The sequence below is a fragment of the Centroberyx affinis genome, unplaced genomic scaffold (assembly GCF_046629955.1).
Source record: "Centroberyx affinis isolate AG114_WGS23_722 - 3 ecotype Tasmania unplaced genomic scaffold, CSIRO-AGI_Caff_v1 ptg002669l_1, whole genome shotgun sequence".
Classification (NCBI taxonomy): domain Eukaryota; kingdom Metazoa; phylum Chordata; class Actinopteri; order Beryciformes; family Berycidae; genus Centroberyx; species Centroberyx affinis.
Window position 1 is genome coordinate 1 of NW_027280855.1, and position 14,776 is coordinate 14,776.

Sequence of the window (14,776 nt, forward strand, 5' to 3'; positions counted from 1 at the left end):
GGCACCCTAGGTTAACCACTTGATTTGCTTGCTAAGTGGTTGCTAGGTGGTAACTTGGTGATTAATAGGTGGTTGCTAGGTTGTTACTGGTGGTTGCTAGGTGGTTACTAGATGGCTTCTAGGGTTAGGGTTAGGGTAGAGTTAGGCTAGGGTTAGGCTAACCCCACCTATGTTGTTACTAGTGGTTGCTAGGTGGTTACTGATTGGTTACTAGGGTAGATGGTTAATATGTGGTTACTAGGGGGCACTGTATTGCGGCAGGTGTAGTTGAACGACCGGAAACAGCAGTAGGATTATTTGGAGGAGTACTTAGAGTAGTGGGATCAGAAGGAGGGGGAGGAGTAGTTGGAGTAGTTGTGGGAGTAACAGAACAGGAGGATTAGTAAGAGGAGGAGTAGTTGGAGCAGTAGAAGGAGGAATAGCAAAAGAACAAGGAGGAGTAGCTAGCAGTAGCAGTAGTTGGAATATTAGTAAGAGTAGGAGGAGTGAAGGGAGGAGGAGTTGTGATAGCGGTAGGAGTAGTAGGAGCAGTAGTAGTGGAAGTCTGTGAAGTGCACTAACTACCATGAATTTAATCTGTCCAGCTGGAGTGAATTGTTGCATCGCCAGCCGATGATGCAACAATTCACTCTAGCATTTCTGAACATTCCACCATTCATATCTATGGGGAAAAATAAAGGGATGACAATCAAAAAGTGGAACACATCCACATCTGCTAAAGTACCTGAATATTTTAAAGCTTGTGTCTCTAACTGAAAGTATGTGGAAGTAATAAAAGTAAAAAAAAATTGGAATAAAAATAAAATAAAATAAATAAATAAAAATAGTGTAAATGAGTGTGCAAGCTTTCATCTAGCCCACTAATTATAATAATAAAAATAATACCAATAATAATAAAAGTTCACTTGTCATCCCACTTTTCAGTAATGAATAATGATCAGTTATTCTATCCATCATCAATCAGGCAGGGAAATGTAAAGGATTAAAACAGCACTACCTATATGGCTCAAGTTGAATAACAGTGACACTCACAAAAAGGATCGTTAACTAGTTATAGCTTCAGTACTAGGCAAAGGTAGCTGTTTTCTTTCTACTGCTCACTTTTCCTCTCTTTCTTCCCTGAACATCCCTTTGAAATGTCTGTCTGTTGCTGTTTTTTCATGCCCTTTCTCTCTAGTCCTATTCTTGTTGTTGCTGTTGTAGGTTGCACTCTTTGTGTGAGTTGCCCCTCCCCCTCCACCACACTAACCTGTCTTCTGAGAGAGTTGCCACTAAAGGTCTAAAGGCTCTTAAAGACTCATAAGACATACAGACCGGATGATGGACGCTGGGACACTCAGTGTTATTATCACTAATGTGTTAATGGGAAAGTTGGCGACTAAAGAAACTACAGCAGGTGATTTTGTTATTGTTGTGTGACCTTTAGGACAGACAGCGTCCATGGTTGTCACCTATGCTGCCTATGCTGGCCCTGCCTGCGGGATAGGAGCTATCCTGTTGGCCATCCTCACTTGCACATTTATATGGGATGTAAACAAACAGTGCTCACCAGCCTCATTGCAGATATTACTTGTGTCATAAGGACTACATGACAATACCTAGTTTGCTTATTGATAGCTGCAAACAGACATACTTTATTAATTAGTACATTCCAAAAAAACAAAATAATTATTTTTTCATGGAATCTGCATTGCCGTCATTCATATATGTGTTAGACTGGGATCACAAAGCATGGCCCGGACGTGAATGGAGGATGAAAAAACACTCAGAGAATCAATGCTGAATACAGTTTGCCAGGACGACTATAGTTCGTGGTTCAGTGGTTGTGGAAGTCATATCATGTCCTGGCAAAATGAATGATCACTTTGAGCGTATGAGTAATTTGGAAAACACCCTATCTACTCTCCCAAACACCACTGCAGCCCACCCACACACCTCAACACAGGAAACAACACACTGGTATAGGTCTATATTTGGCTGGGACAAAATTACTTTCAGCTGTTAGTGTACCACTACAAATGCTTTGACCTCACACATTTGTAGTATACAAACAACACTCTCACATTCACAAACCCATTTTGATTCACTTAGATTAATTCCCAGCGCGTGCCATTCTTTTAGATAGTGGTGTTGTACAGTAGCTGATACATACTTAACACTGGCTTACTAGCTTTGAGTGTATTCTGTATTTTTCAACACACCATCATTGTAATTTAAATAGTTTAATATAATTATTTTAATTATGAGAATACCAACACCTCCCTACAAAAGTAATAGTACGTAAGCTCTTTCTTTACTTTGTGAATAATGTTTAATGAAATCCCCATCATGTAAGTGCAAATATTTGCTTGCTGCTACAATGTACCTAAAAGAATAATATCAAAGTCAATGTGGTGTCTTAATATTGCCTTAATGAACACACAATGTATCTAAAAAATATGAGTAAAAAAAACCCCAATTGTTAGAGTCTCCATTGAGCTCTCACCTGAAGCCCTATTACACCTCTTTTTTGTTTTAGCTGGTATTACTAAACAGATGCATATGGGAAGGGCTTGTTGTGGCTCTAATTGTTGCTAAGCCACTATTAAAAACCTGCATTAAGTGCAATGCTTTTTTGCTAAAAGCTAAAATATTTCTAACTTCTAGTGCTCAGTGGTACTCTGACTGTTAAAACATGCTAAGCTCTCAGTGCTGTCGGAAATGTGGACCAGCACACCCATTCTATTGAAAATAATGAGAAAAAGAAGCTGCCGCAGTGAAGAAAGGGTGATCCTGCTCAAATAGTTCATTGATGCGTGGCATATGAATACATAATGAAAGGCCATGCTAACTTTATTTGCACAGTATGACTATATATGGAAGCTAAATACTATGCAAGTACAACTGTACTGTGACTCATACAGTAATACAGTATACCACAGTATAGCTAGCTAGCAAATTGGCAAAAGAAATTAGCAAAATTAAAAAGTATTTAAATCATAAGGCCTATGGCTTTTGTGAGTTTCTATGGGTATATTTCATTATTTCCCTTTCCTGCCAGTTTGACTTTTCTCTTACCAGAAGGATATTACTAGATTTGCAGTGAAATCAAGCTTGAAAACTTCTAATGTGGGTTGAGGAGAACATAAAGCAGATCAATGAAGGTGCTGTACATAACAACAGTCATACTTTAATGTGCTATTACAAATAACTTCACAACAATAGATTCATATGGAAAATTTGCATATTGGATCTTGTATTTTTGCTGTGGGTTTGATCAGCGCAATCCTCTATTTGAAGGGTCTCAAACTGTGTGCTATGAAGGGAAGAGAGTCTGCAGGTTTTCATTCCAACCAAAGACTACAGCAGCTGATCTCACTATCAGTTCCTCCTCTCTGGTTGAAGTTGTGCTAATCAGTGAAATCAGCTGGTCGTGTTTGGTGGTAATGAAAACCTGCATACTGACTGCCCCACATGGCACATAGTTTGAGATCACTACTCTAGTTATCTGGAGTCCTCTGTGTAATATAAGGCAAGATGTGATAAAGAAAAAGAAAGAAAAAAAACATTCTGTTTAGATTCTAAACAGGTATGAAGGTCTGAAAGCTCTGAGATTGTTAATAAGAGCTGGCGCTTAGATCACCTTGCCTGATAAAAAAGAAAAGTAAAATCAGACATGGTTTGCTCACCATCACAGGAGTTTCTAGGATTTGAATGCATTATTGATAACCAGTAGTGCTTTAGGGAGGTCCAAGGGCATGTTCCCCGAGAAAGAAAATTATAGTGACTTTTGAGAGGATGGACACGTTTTACAAGGGACCTTGCTTAGAGGGACCTCACAGCCATTTCGTGCTTTTTACCTGTGTCACATATCCAGTAAAAACAAATTTAAACTTTTTTTATACATTCTATGGAATCAAGATGAATCTGGGTTGAGTTTTTAACATTTAAACTTACTCATATATTTTCAGAAGGGTGATTTAGAATATGAGGTGACCAAAGACCCTGAAAAGGTGTAATGTCTGTTCGATGAAGGAACGGCTGTCTTGTAGTCAGGCCCACTGACACATCCATAATTGCCTACTCTGTCTATCTTGGTAGAGCTAATGATCTCACTGGTAACACCAAACCTCGGTCATGTTGGACAATAACAGACCAGAGTTCAAACATTTATAAGCTGTATAAATAAGAATCATGGAGACGGGAGATGGTAATTACCTCATCACTTTAGTTAATGGCAGTTAACTGATTTGTCACATTGCATTTTGTATCTTCACTCACTCCTAAAATAAGCAAAATTGGAAAAAAAAGAGTGTATTGAAATTATAATGCAAACGTATTTATTAGTCTACTTCACAATTTTCACATGTATAGATTTTCCTTGTTCCTGTTTAGGTATATGATAATATAAAAAAAACCCAAAATGAATGTACACATACAGACACCTGCACATGTGGCGCACTCACACACACACACGCGCACACACACACACACACACACTATAGACTGAGAGAGTGAGAAAGAAAATTCATGCACTAAATCATACACAAATATATAAGCATATATACTTACTAACAGACACAGACAAAGAAACACAAAGACACACACAAACGCGTGCGCGCGTGCACACACACACACACATGCACTCACAAGGACACGTAGAAACAGATTAAGTCCAAATCAATGGCTGTGGCTGGAATGGGAGAGAGATTTCACCCAGGGTTCTCGTTAAGGTCTGACACATGCAGCAAAGGCTCGAGGGAGTGTTATTACCAGGGTGATGGTTGATAAGACGCTCGTTTCTCCACGGTGCGTCCCGCGGGAAAAATGCATCGTGCAGCCATGGAAACCATAAGGCTAGGTGTTATGCTATAATTGGGCCAGCGTTTTTAACAGTGCAGCTGCACAGCCAGGTATGCCTCTGTCTTCAAATGAGAAATTATAGTGCAGCCACAGTAGAGAAGATGCTACAGATTTTCAAGCACTATTTTCTTCCTGTGTGGTTCTTTTGTGATATCCCAGATCAAACAGACATATATACTGTACAGCAGATTTTACAAAAGAGAAATGTTTAAAAAAATCACACAGATCAACCCAGACAAGTTAGAAGTTAGCAAATATAGTATTCTACAAAACGAGGGAGAAAAGCTAAAATATTATTAACATAATAAAGAGCAATAGCTGGTGTGAATGATTAGCAAAGGAAATGCACACACACATCTCACAAGCTCTATGTGCCGTCGCTTACTGACATTTTTTTCTTAAATGCAAATGCAAATGGTGTTAGGAAACGTGGTTTAAGATGGAGGAAGAAGACAAGAGGGAAGAGGAGGAGGAGAAGATGGGAAAGATGGTCGACGGCCAATCCCTGCTCAGTCTCTGTAACTTGGTTGATTACGATCAATTTCCCTGGTATCGATGGCCTCCCTGGCCCTGAGCTACACTCCCTCCTGCACTTTGCATGCTACGTGCTTTGTGTACCATGACACCGCTCACGCTCCACCACGCCCTCCCCAACCCACCTGCAGTCCCCACATCCTGGCCTTGAGAAATAGCAACAGCCGGAGTAACTGTGTTTTTGGAAGAGAAATATAGACCAGCTTTAGAAAAACACAGATCTCTCCAGCTTCTATATGTTCCCTGAGACAGTTCAATATCTGGGGGAGAGCAGCACCCCTCGCTGATAGCTTTGAATATTTCTGAGTGCGGTAGATGTAGAAAGTTTGGGTGGTGTTACTGCAGCAGTACAGGAGGCAGAGAGAATTTCCTCTGTTCGAGCCGCCGTGGAGCCGATGGATTGAGCCTCCGCCGTCCATCACGTTCGCGGATACGCTCAGAAAAACTCTGGGAGACTATGCAGAAATGATGCGGTGGAAACTGGCCGCAATGTAGCGGACGGAGAGAGAAATCTGTATCTGTTTTGGTGAAAGCGAAACTGTCCTCCCTCCTGCATGTGTGAGGGCACATCCCGCATCCTCTATCTCTGCACACTTGGCACGCTCTATCCGAATTAATTGCATCTCTGTGAGGGAGAGAGCGAGATGGATAGAGAGAGTAGGGAGAGAGAGGGAAAGAGGTTTAGTCCTTCTGTTGGGCTGGTCTTGCTACAAGGGGAGTCATTTAAAATTCTGCCTCCCATGTGGTTCCTGGTTTCCAGTTTAATGACCCCCCTCTTCCCCCCCTGCTTTTACCCCCTGACTTTCCTGGGCTTTGAGCAGCGAGCTCAGTTTCCTACTGCTGTATGTGCTGATACACACATTATTTATGCATGTATACAAATAAATAATAGTGAAAAACACATCTTTTAGTGAAAGGCATTATGGCCATTAGTGACAAAATATCTACAGTCCCTCTCCGTCTCTCTGTGTCTTTTCCTCACTTCTCCATTGTCTTCAGACAGCTAACCCCCCCCCCCCCACACACACACACACCCCACACACCCCTCCACCCCCCCACACCCCGCTCCAGCTTCCACAATCAACCATCGGCGCCATCAGTGATACAACTCTCTGCCACCACTCCATGTAGTGGTTTGCTTGCCAATTATGAGCACCATCTTTTCCTGGGAAAATGGCTGCTACACCTGTTGTCAGGCTTTGCTGAAGGATCTTTGAATTACGTCTTTGCACCGGGCTACACTCTAAACAAAGAACATAAAATAACGCTTTTTATCCGGTTAATGTTAGAGGTCGAAAAATGTTGATGCTTTTGGTTTTTCTTTTGTTTATTGTTTAGTAGATGTGTTTACATGTAAAATCTAAGTATATAGTGCGATAATACATAGAAAAATAAGACAAAATACAGACAAGAAAGTAACAAATACATTGACCATAACCAGGACTTTTTCTGGTTCACCTTTGCAGCTGGATGGGTCTGGGACCTTGTGGCCTGTGTGTGTGTGCGTGTATGCACGCGTGTTTTAATTCCCCACCAATCGCTTGGCTCCTGTCACTTGCAAAAAACACAGATATAAATCCGTATGACCACTGAACAAATGGTAACCCTTTGTTTACTCTCCTAGCCTGCAGGCACAGGAGAGGTTCTAGTCAGCAAAAAGCCCTACGGATAGCTAACTGCTGCAATGTTCACCTGCTACAGCGAGGCTTCAGAAGAGGCATGATGGGACGTGTCCTCAGTACGATAGAGCTGAGCCTTCTTCATGGTTCTCTGCAGGGTCTCTTGCACACACACACACACACACACATACATATATCTCAGTGTGTGGGGTGGGGGTGGACTGGTGTGGGTTGTAGGACAGCAACGGTCCACAAGGTCAGAGTAGGCAGCATATATGGTTGTTTTTCTCCGTTTTTTTTCTCTCTCAGTGGTTGAGCTGTGTGCTGCCTCCCTGGGTCTCTCCTCTATCTGGTCAATACCTCCACGCAGCTTCTGACGATCAATGGAGGGTCAATACCTCTCAGACGCCTGCCTCTTTGTGCTCTCACTGATTTAGCTACCACCTACCCAGGCCATCTTTTTTTACTTTTCTTTCTCCCTCCCTGTTTTTTTTTTATGACCCACTCACTTAAATACGTGGACGTGCTGAAATTAGAGACGCAGTAGTAAATCTGGGATGCAGCGCGCACACTTTTTCTGCCAAATGGCATAAACCTAGCCCCTCATCAGGCATGCACTCGACAGTAGTTCCGCTGTTTTTGCTGAAATGTGGCCTATTGTCTGCTGAAATGTCTTTGCTACACTGTTCCCTTTTCATTTACTGAATGAAAAAAAATAATTCCATTCATCTCATGCAGAAAGCATCAATCACACTTCGCTATGAAGTACCACTTACAGCTAAATACTGTAAATATACAGGAAGCCTGATGATAATATGCTTCTAATGGCTTGTCAGATTCAGCCTGACTACATAATGAACTCTATCACAGCCTGATTCACCTGTAGATGGGGCTAGATTAAGGCCAAAGTCCAAACTATGGAGTATATGGAGCTTGCAGCAGTTCATGCAGGACACTCAGTCATGCATGCAGCGTGACACACAGCAGCTATCAGGTGATCCATGTCCACAGGAGCTACTATCACACACTGACAATAATGCGGTCTATTTAAGTTGAACTAGCTCACACTCATTCCTGCTGCACATTCACACTACTGCTGCTGCTGCTGACTGGTGTTGGTGAAGCTGTCTGCCTCCACCTGCACTGCTTCTGGTTTCACTGCGTAGAGATGGAGATGCTCTCCACTGTGCATGTCGTGCTGGTGTTTGTCATGTGACTGTTATAATGACCGCATTATATCATCAGGAAAAATTCTCTGTATAACCTTTGGGGGCTTGTTTGTGCCCCCTCCCACTTCTTTAGCACGCTTGCTTGAATCTGGCCACGGCACACCCTGAAAAGCAGAGCCCTTAACACCAAATATAACAGCATTAGCACTTGGTTTAATCTTGTCATGGTTTAATCTCCATGACAAGAGTGCTCCTGACAGAAGAAGCTTATTCATATACTGTCAACGGGCTATTTCCTAATGTCATTCATAGTGTTGTTTGGTGAAATGTGGGTAATGACTGCATAAAAACATTAAATCATGTTTGAAATTGTGAATGGAAGACAGATTGACTCACACCATCACAGAAGAGAAAGAGGTGGTGCAGGACTGTAGAGGTGTTTTCTTTACTGGCCTACTAATATACAGTGCTTGCTATTGTCTTAATGCCTTGGCCATGTTATTTAAAGAAATTTCTCTGAGAATTTCTTGAAAAGTAATCATTAGCACTAGTTGGTGGTGCTGTTATTAGACTAGAATTACAGAGGAATAATAGCAGTGCGACATCTGCTGTTCTCCATTATTAGGCTATCAGTTTTCCCCAATGATCAACAAAACAAATCATGAGCTTCGTACCAAAAAATAAATAAACAGGAGAACATCAAAATCAACAGGGAGGAAAATTGCCGTTAGGCACTCTGTTATGACCAGCAGGCCTATCACTGAACACACTAAATTGAATAAATAAATGTTGCTTAAAATAAAATAACATTGTATTTTTATACCATTTTATTCAAAAGCCACAACCCTCTTCCTGTTCCCTTGTTTTCCCTCATTAAAACAATGATGCATTAGTAAGGCAAAACACACGCCAACAGATATGTTCATTCTAATGTGACATGCAAATTCATGTCCAATCTGGAATCTGCTTCACAAATATTTTAACCAATCATCTTCAAATCCGGCGCATCCTGAGTCACCAATCGTAAGTACTGGTGAGAATAAATTGGAATGGCAAGCTTCCTTCCTGTCCCATACTGCCAATCACACACACACACACACACACACACACACACACACACACGATTCTGCTTTCAATGGCTGCTACATCAGACTTGCACGGCAACTGCTACTTTCCAAATCAATGTGTAATCATCATATACTGTCAATATAACCTACAATAAAATATTGTTTTGCACTGGACTAGTTGTGGAATTCAATCAATGGCCTACATATTTCATTTTCATGTCTGTGCTATGACGATGTAGAGCAACATCCTCGATTTTCTTCATGCACTGATTAATAAGATACTGTTAGAATAACGATACATATAGTATGTCGCATTTGATTGTTACATTTAAGACTAAAAGATATATTAAATGGTTAACCTCAGTTCAATGGGGAAAGAGTTTGAGAAGCTTGTGTGTAAATATACAAGTCCTTGGTGAATCCGGAGGCTCAAAGGTCGTGGTCTACGGAGAAACTAAAAAATGTAAAAAGTTCAAAAGATTAGGTCCATCTGGTTGTACTGATACAAATCATTTTGCCCCCCACTATCCAAACACTGGCCCACTGTGTGTAGTGGCAACCGCTATGCATCACACCTAATATTGTCTGGTTGCTAGCTCCTGTGTTACAATGGACTACCGTTCTCTTGAGATGCCTATTTATAGAATATAACAAATTACCCCTTAATTTCAAAAGTTTGGGTTACACTGGATACAGTTAACTTTTGTACTACCAAGAAGGGCTAGTTCCTATTAATGTCACATTATTATGACATTACAAAGCGTGAACAGGTGCAGATTGTGTAACGTGTGAACTAAAGGCAGAAACATGCTGAAAGCAGCAGACACATTTTCAATTGTTTTCGGTTGCCCAACGCGTAACAAAGGCATCAAGTGGTGCATCAAACCACCTTGACATATCTGCTCCTGAGCTGGAACCACGTTGTCTGACTTATTTAGAGGCAAAATGGCTGCCGATACATGCAGAATAGTCTATTATTCTAAATGAATTCCTTCTGATTGAAGATTCCAAATGAACCGTTTACATGAACGTTACATTAAGTAAAGTAATCTGGTAAGGTGTGTTCACATGCATCAAAGCAAGAATACAATTTTATTGACATGCTTAGTGGAATAATCCTGCCTTCCAGCATGCCAAGGTGAACATGTGTTGTGCACAATATTTCCGTTTAAATTTAGGGTGAGAACATGCAGCGGACATGGATAATGCACAAGACACTCGGTGAGAAGTAAGACACCGCCCCCGAGCAAAATGGCGATTGTAATGTAATGTGCGCACTGATATGAAACCGCTCAACTCAGGCACAATGAAATAACGATAAAACAGAAACTTTGAAAAAACCAAATTTAGACTTCATGTTTTGTGCGATGGATTATCTATTCGGCAATTGAAGCTTGGGCAGCAGTCTCAGCAGTATACACTCCCTCTCTAGTCATTAAACAGGAGAAGGGGAGCGCAAGAGAAGCTTTACCGCAATGTCAACTTATCAAGAACTAAGCTTGATGCCTCTGCCTCCCCCTAAGACCAGAAGTCAGTGGATGAAAGTCTGCAGCAAAGACTGGTGGAAGAAAGTTGCACTTACAGAGTTTCCGCATCTGTAATGAAGAACAATTTCCAATTGACATGACAGTTATTCATGAAATTGTGCACATTAATGAAGGAATTTATAGCAGGAGGAGGTGACCGCAAGAGCTCCGAGCTCTCTAATCATTTGTGTTGCAATCATCCTGTTCAGGAAACTAGGAGCTGTGCTGAGTTAGCCTCACCAGCCTTGACATGTGCAGAAAGAATATAAGGTATTCCAAACAACGGAAGTAGTCAGTTTAGGTGTTTACACGGCTGTTAGCAGCTAATATTCTCCTACTGACTGGATTATTAAAGTTTCCATAACCACTTTCATACTGAACAGAACTGAATTTAGAATGGGCTAGTCTATTCCATTTCAGGTGGTTACAGGAGGCATTTTTATTCGGACTGGGTTATAATTATGAATATATTATATGTATTTAGGTCCATGTCATCAGGCTGACGCTCACCTATCTTGACGCACACTCGACCCGGCCCCTAGCTGCTTGCCACAGATATGGTAACTTTACCCATCACGGTTGTAAAATGCAGGTGTCAATGTTGCTGCTGATGCTTCAAGTCCCCCACCTGCAGAGGGAGGATCAAATGACGCACATCAATCACCGCTTCCAGTGGGTTCGAGCCTCACAATGATCAATATCTGCTCTGATACTAGCTAACGTCCGTATTTCCTGTCTGTAACTGGGAGCAAAAGGGTTAAAGCAGAAATGTTGACCTGGATGTTGAATGAATATTTCCTCTGAATTCTGCTTCTACAATAATAACACAATAAAGAGGACAGCAGTGGGCGTCTTTGATTGCAATGGTAAGTGTGCCAAAGGTGATCAAACCCTAGTTAACATACACACAAGGTGACGCTCATCAGTCCCATCATTTTGAACACCACCCTTGTAATTGTAGCTGGCGGAGGAAAGCATTCTCTGGATTTTCTTCTGTCTTTATTCCCAGTCAGTGTTTTCTCCGGCGCTGGCACAGTGCTAAAGCTAAGTGGAACAAGGTGAGCAGAAAGGTCTGGATACAACAGACTGGTCCTCTCCTTGCTGTTTGACTTGTTTTTTTTACTTTTTGGGTTAGGGTTAACCCTTTTTAATTTGTTAAAACTTAATCTGATTCGTTGTGATTTGTTAAAGGAGAACCATATAATTTAGAGTTATAACTATAGTTATTTATTAATGTCAACTTCTAGTTTACATCTCCCCAATCATTTTGCAAAGCCTGAGATAATTTGTTTTTTTAACACTTTTTTTTTCGTCATTTTTAAAATACAAACTTTATGGTGTCAAACCTAGCTTGAAATGAACTGCTGTCCCGGCTAACAAAGACGTCCCAAATAAAAAGACATAGATGTGACAATAAAGTTTGTAAGGCGATGTGTTTTTGAGGGATTATTTCCTGGCGGAGAGTTCCATTTCTTCCTGTGGGTGTCAGGTGATTGACAGTAAGCAGAGCGTAACGTAATGCGCACACTGATATGGAAACACTCAGCTCGGGCACAACGAAATAACGATAAAACAGAAACTTTGACGAAACCAAATTAAGGCTTCATGTTTACTGTGATGAATTATCTAGCTTGGGCAATTTGTCTGTGGAAGTTGTTTTTCATACTGTGCAAAAATGAATGGCAGCAAATGGCTTCTTCTGAAGGGAGGAAAACGAGCCCTAGCTGATATCTCCAATGACACTGACTGTGCAGACAGACACCAGCAGGAATAATATGGAGGAGAGGGACAGACTAGATGATTCGCACCAACTTAAAAAAAACCACATCCTTTAAAATGTGAAGTTAATTGACTTTTTGTTTTTACTTTGTTTTTCTAGTGGACCTATTGTAGTTTTATTTGTTGAAACCTTATCTGGATGTTTACAATTTGTTAACACTGTGAAAAAAAAGAAAGAAATCATAATAAACAGCAGTAAAGTAAAAGTAAAGTTGATTTGAGACCAGCTATTAATTATTATTAATAGTCAATATCAGTGGGGCTTTCAGTGCAGTGCGTGTATGCTCTGTTGTAAATGAATGTCCATATTAGCATGACACCAGGTCATAAACCAGCTCAGTCCGAGAAGGTATCTCAGTCAAATATGATGTTGTGCTCTTTATATCTCAAGCTGCAGTTGACTAGCATCCCCTCTCCCACAGTGGCAGATGATTTGGAGCCCCTGTGGAGCCCAGTGACATTATGGTAATAGTCATTACCGGGGTTGGAGTGCGTGCGTGACTGACGCCATTAGATAAAGTGCAATTACAGTAGGCTTTGGTGACCTTGCTGACTAGTGGAGGTCAGGGCTTCTCATTAGAGTGCGATGGAAGGCAGCCCAGTGTCTCCACTGTGCCAATCAATAAGAGCGTAGCTCGGTCTGCGCTAATCATAGCTTTGACGCAGCCTCACGCCCTGCCACCCCCCATCACCCCGCAGCCCCACACCGCATTCCCAATACCCTCCCTCTGTCCCACCTTTTAGCTCCCTTATTACCAAGCATAGCACCTCAGCCGGCTCCGCTACAGCACCGAATGGCAAAATAGGTTTAAACACATACTAGTTACACAATATAATACATACAAGTGTTTATCCAAGCATGCACATACTGAGGAATTATGGAGATGTTTACAGAACAAAATGCCATTAGGGCTTGGCACATGCGTTGTTGTAATAAGACTATAGGCAACACTGATGATAAGTTAGGCATATTATTTGCTAATAACCTTTACACACTTAATTATATGCAATACTATGTGTGGTGTAAAACTTCAGATACATTGCATTCCATGCAGTAATTGCCCAATTTGAGAGAACACAGGTTCATCAGTGTGGAATAGTGTTATTTGGATTTTATTATTTAGTCTTTCAAGAAATAATTCATACAGTGTCTGTTAATTCTTGTAAAATTTCTGTTGTAAAATTTCTGTTGACCTATATTTCATTGTGCATTGCGTACAAGTAAAAATGTCCTGGAATTTAGCACTGTATAATGGCTTTAGGAAGTAATTCTTTCTGCAGTCAACATGTAGTTTTGAAGTGAATTTTAGGTAATTACACGAAAACCTTTATAGGTGCCCAGAGGAAGGAACACTGAAAATATGAAAATATGCAACAGATCTGAAGCTTTTCAAGCTGCGGCAGAATACTTTTATTGTTATGTGAAAAGCTCTAAATTGTCCTGCTTGATCAAAATTCTGTAGTCCTGAATTGCAGCATACCTGCTGCTTTGGCTGCAATGGGACAATTCAGGAAACTGAACCCTATTATCCTTATTTGTGAATTTTTTAATTGTGAACATTTGGTAAATGTTTTAAATGATAATTATGAATACTGTTTGTGTCTTTCCCTTGTTTGAAATTTTTAATGCTTTACATCTACATGGTCAATAGTTTCATAAAATGAACAAATCATTTATCCGTGTAGACGGTTAAGAGTTCCAAAATATTAATCAATTTCCCACCACTTCTTCTAGTGAAGCTCTGCTCAAAGTGCCTCACTCTGACCTAACATTACCTTTACGGTCTTTGGTCTCTTTCCTAACTGTTATTGTTTCTCTCCCTAGCACCGATATTTTAAAAAATGTTTCAAGTGAATGCTCTTCCTGGATTCTTCAGCAGAGAGCTTGCATCATCACAGCTGCAACTGTGACTTTTCACAAACTACCACTGCATGACCCAGAGAGACTAAGGCTGTGGATAATCACCCTTGGCCTGGATGCCAACTCCTCCATTGAATCCCTCCGTGCAGTGAACATTTCTCCTCAGATGATTACTGTCCAAATGTCCAGGGAAGAAAAACAGAATTACCTCTTCTGAAGACGGCCGCTGTGCCGGCTGCATCTCTACTAAGAATTGAGGTGTGAAATAATTTACATGTATAGTGTTAGGGTGACCAGACGGATTTGGTGCTTTGTCCCCGGCTGGAAAATGTTCGCAGAAATTTCCCACTCTCCGGACGGCGTACATATTACTTTATTA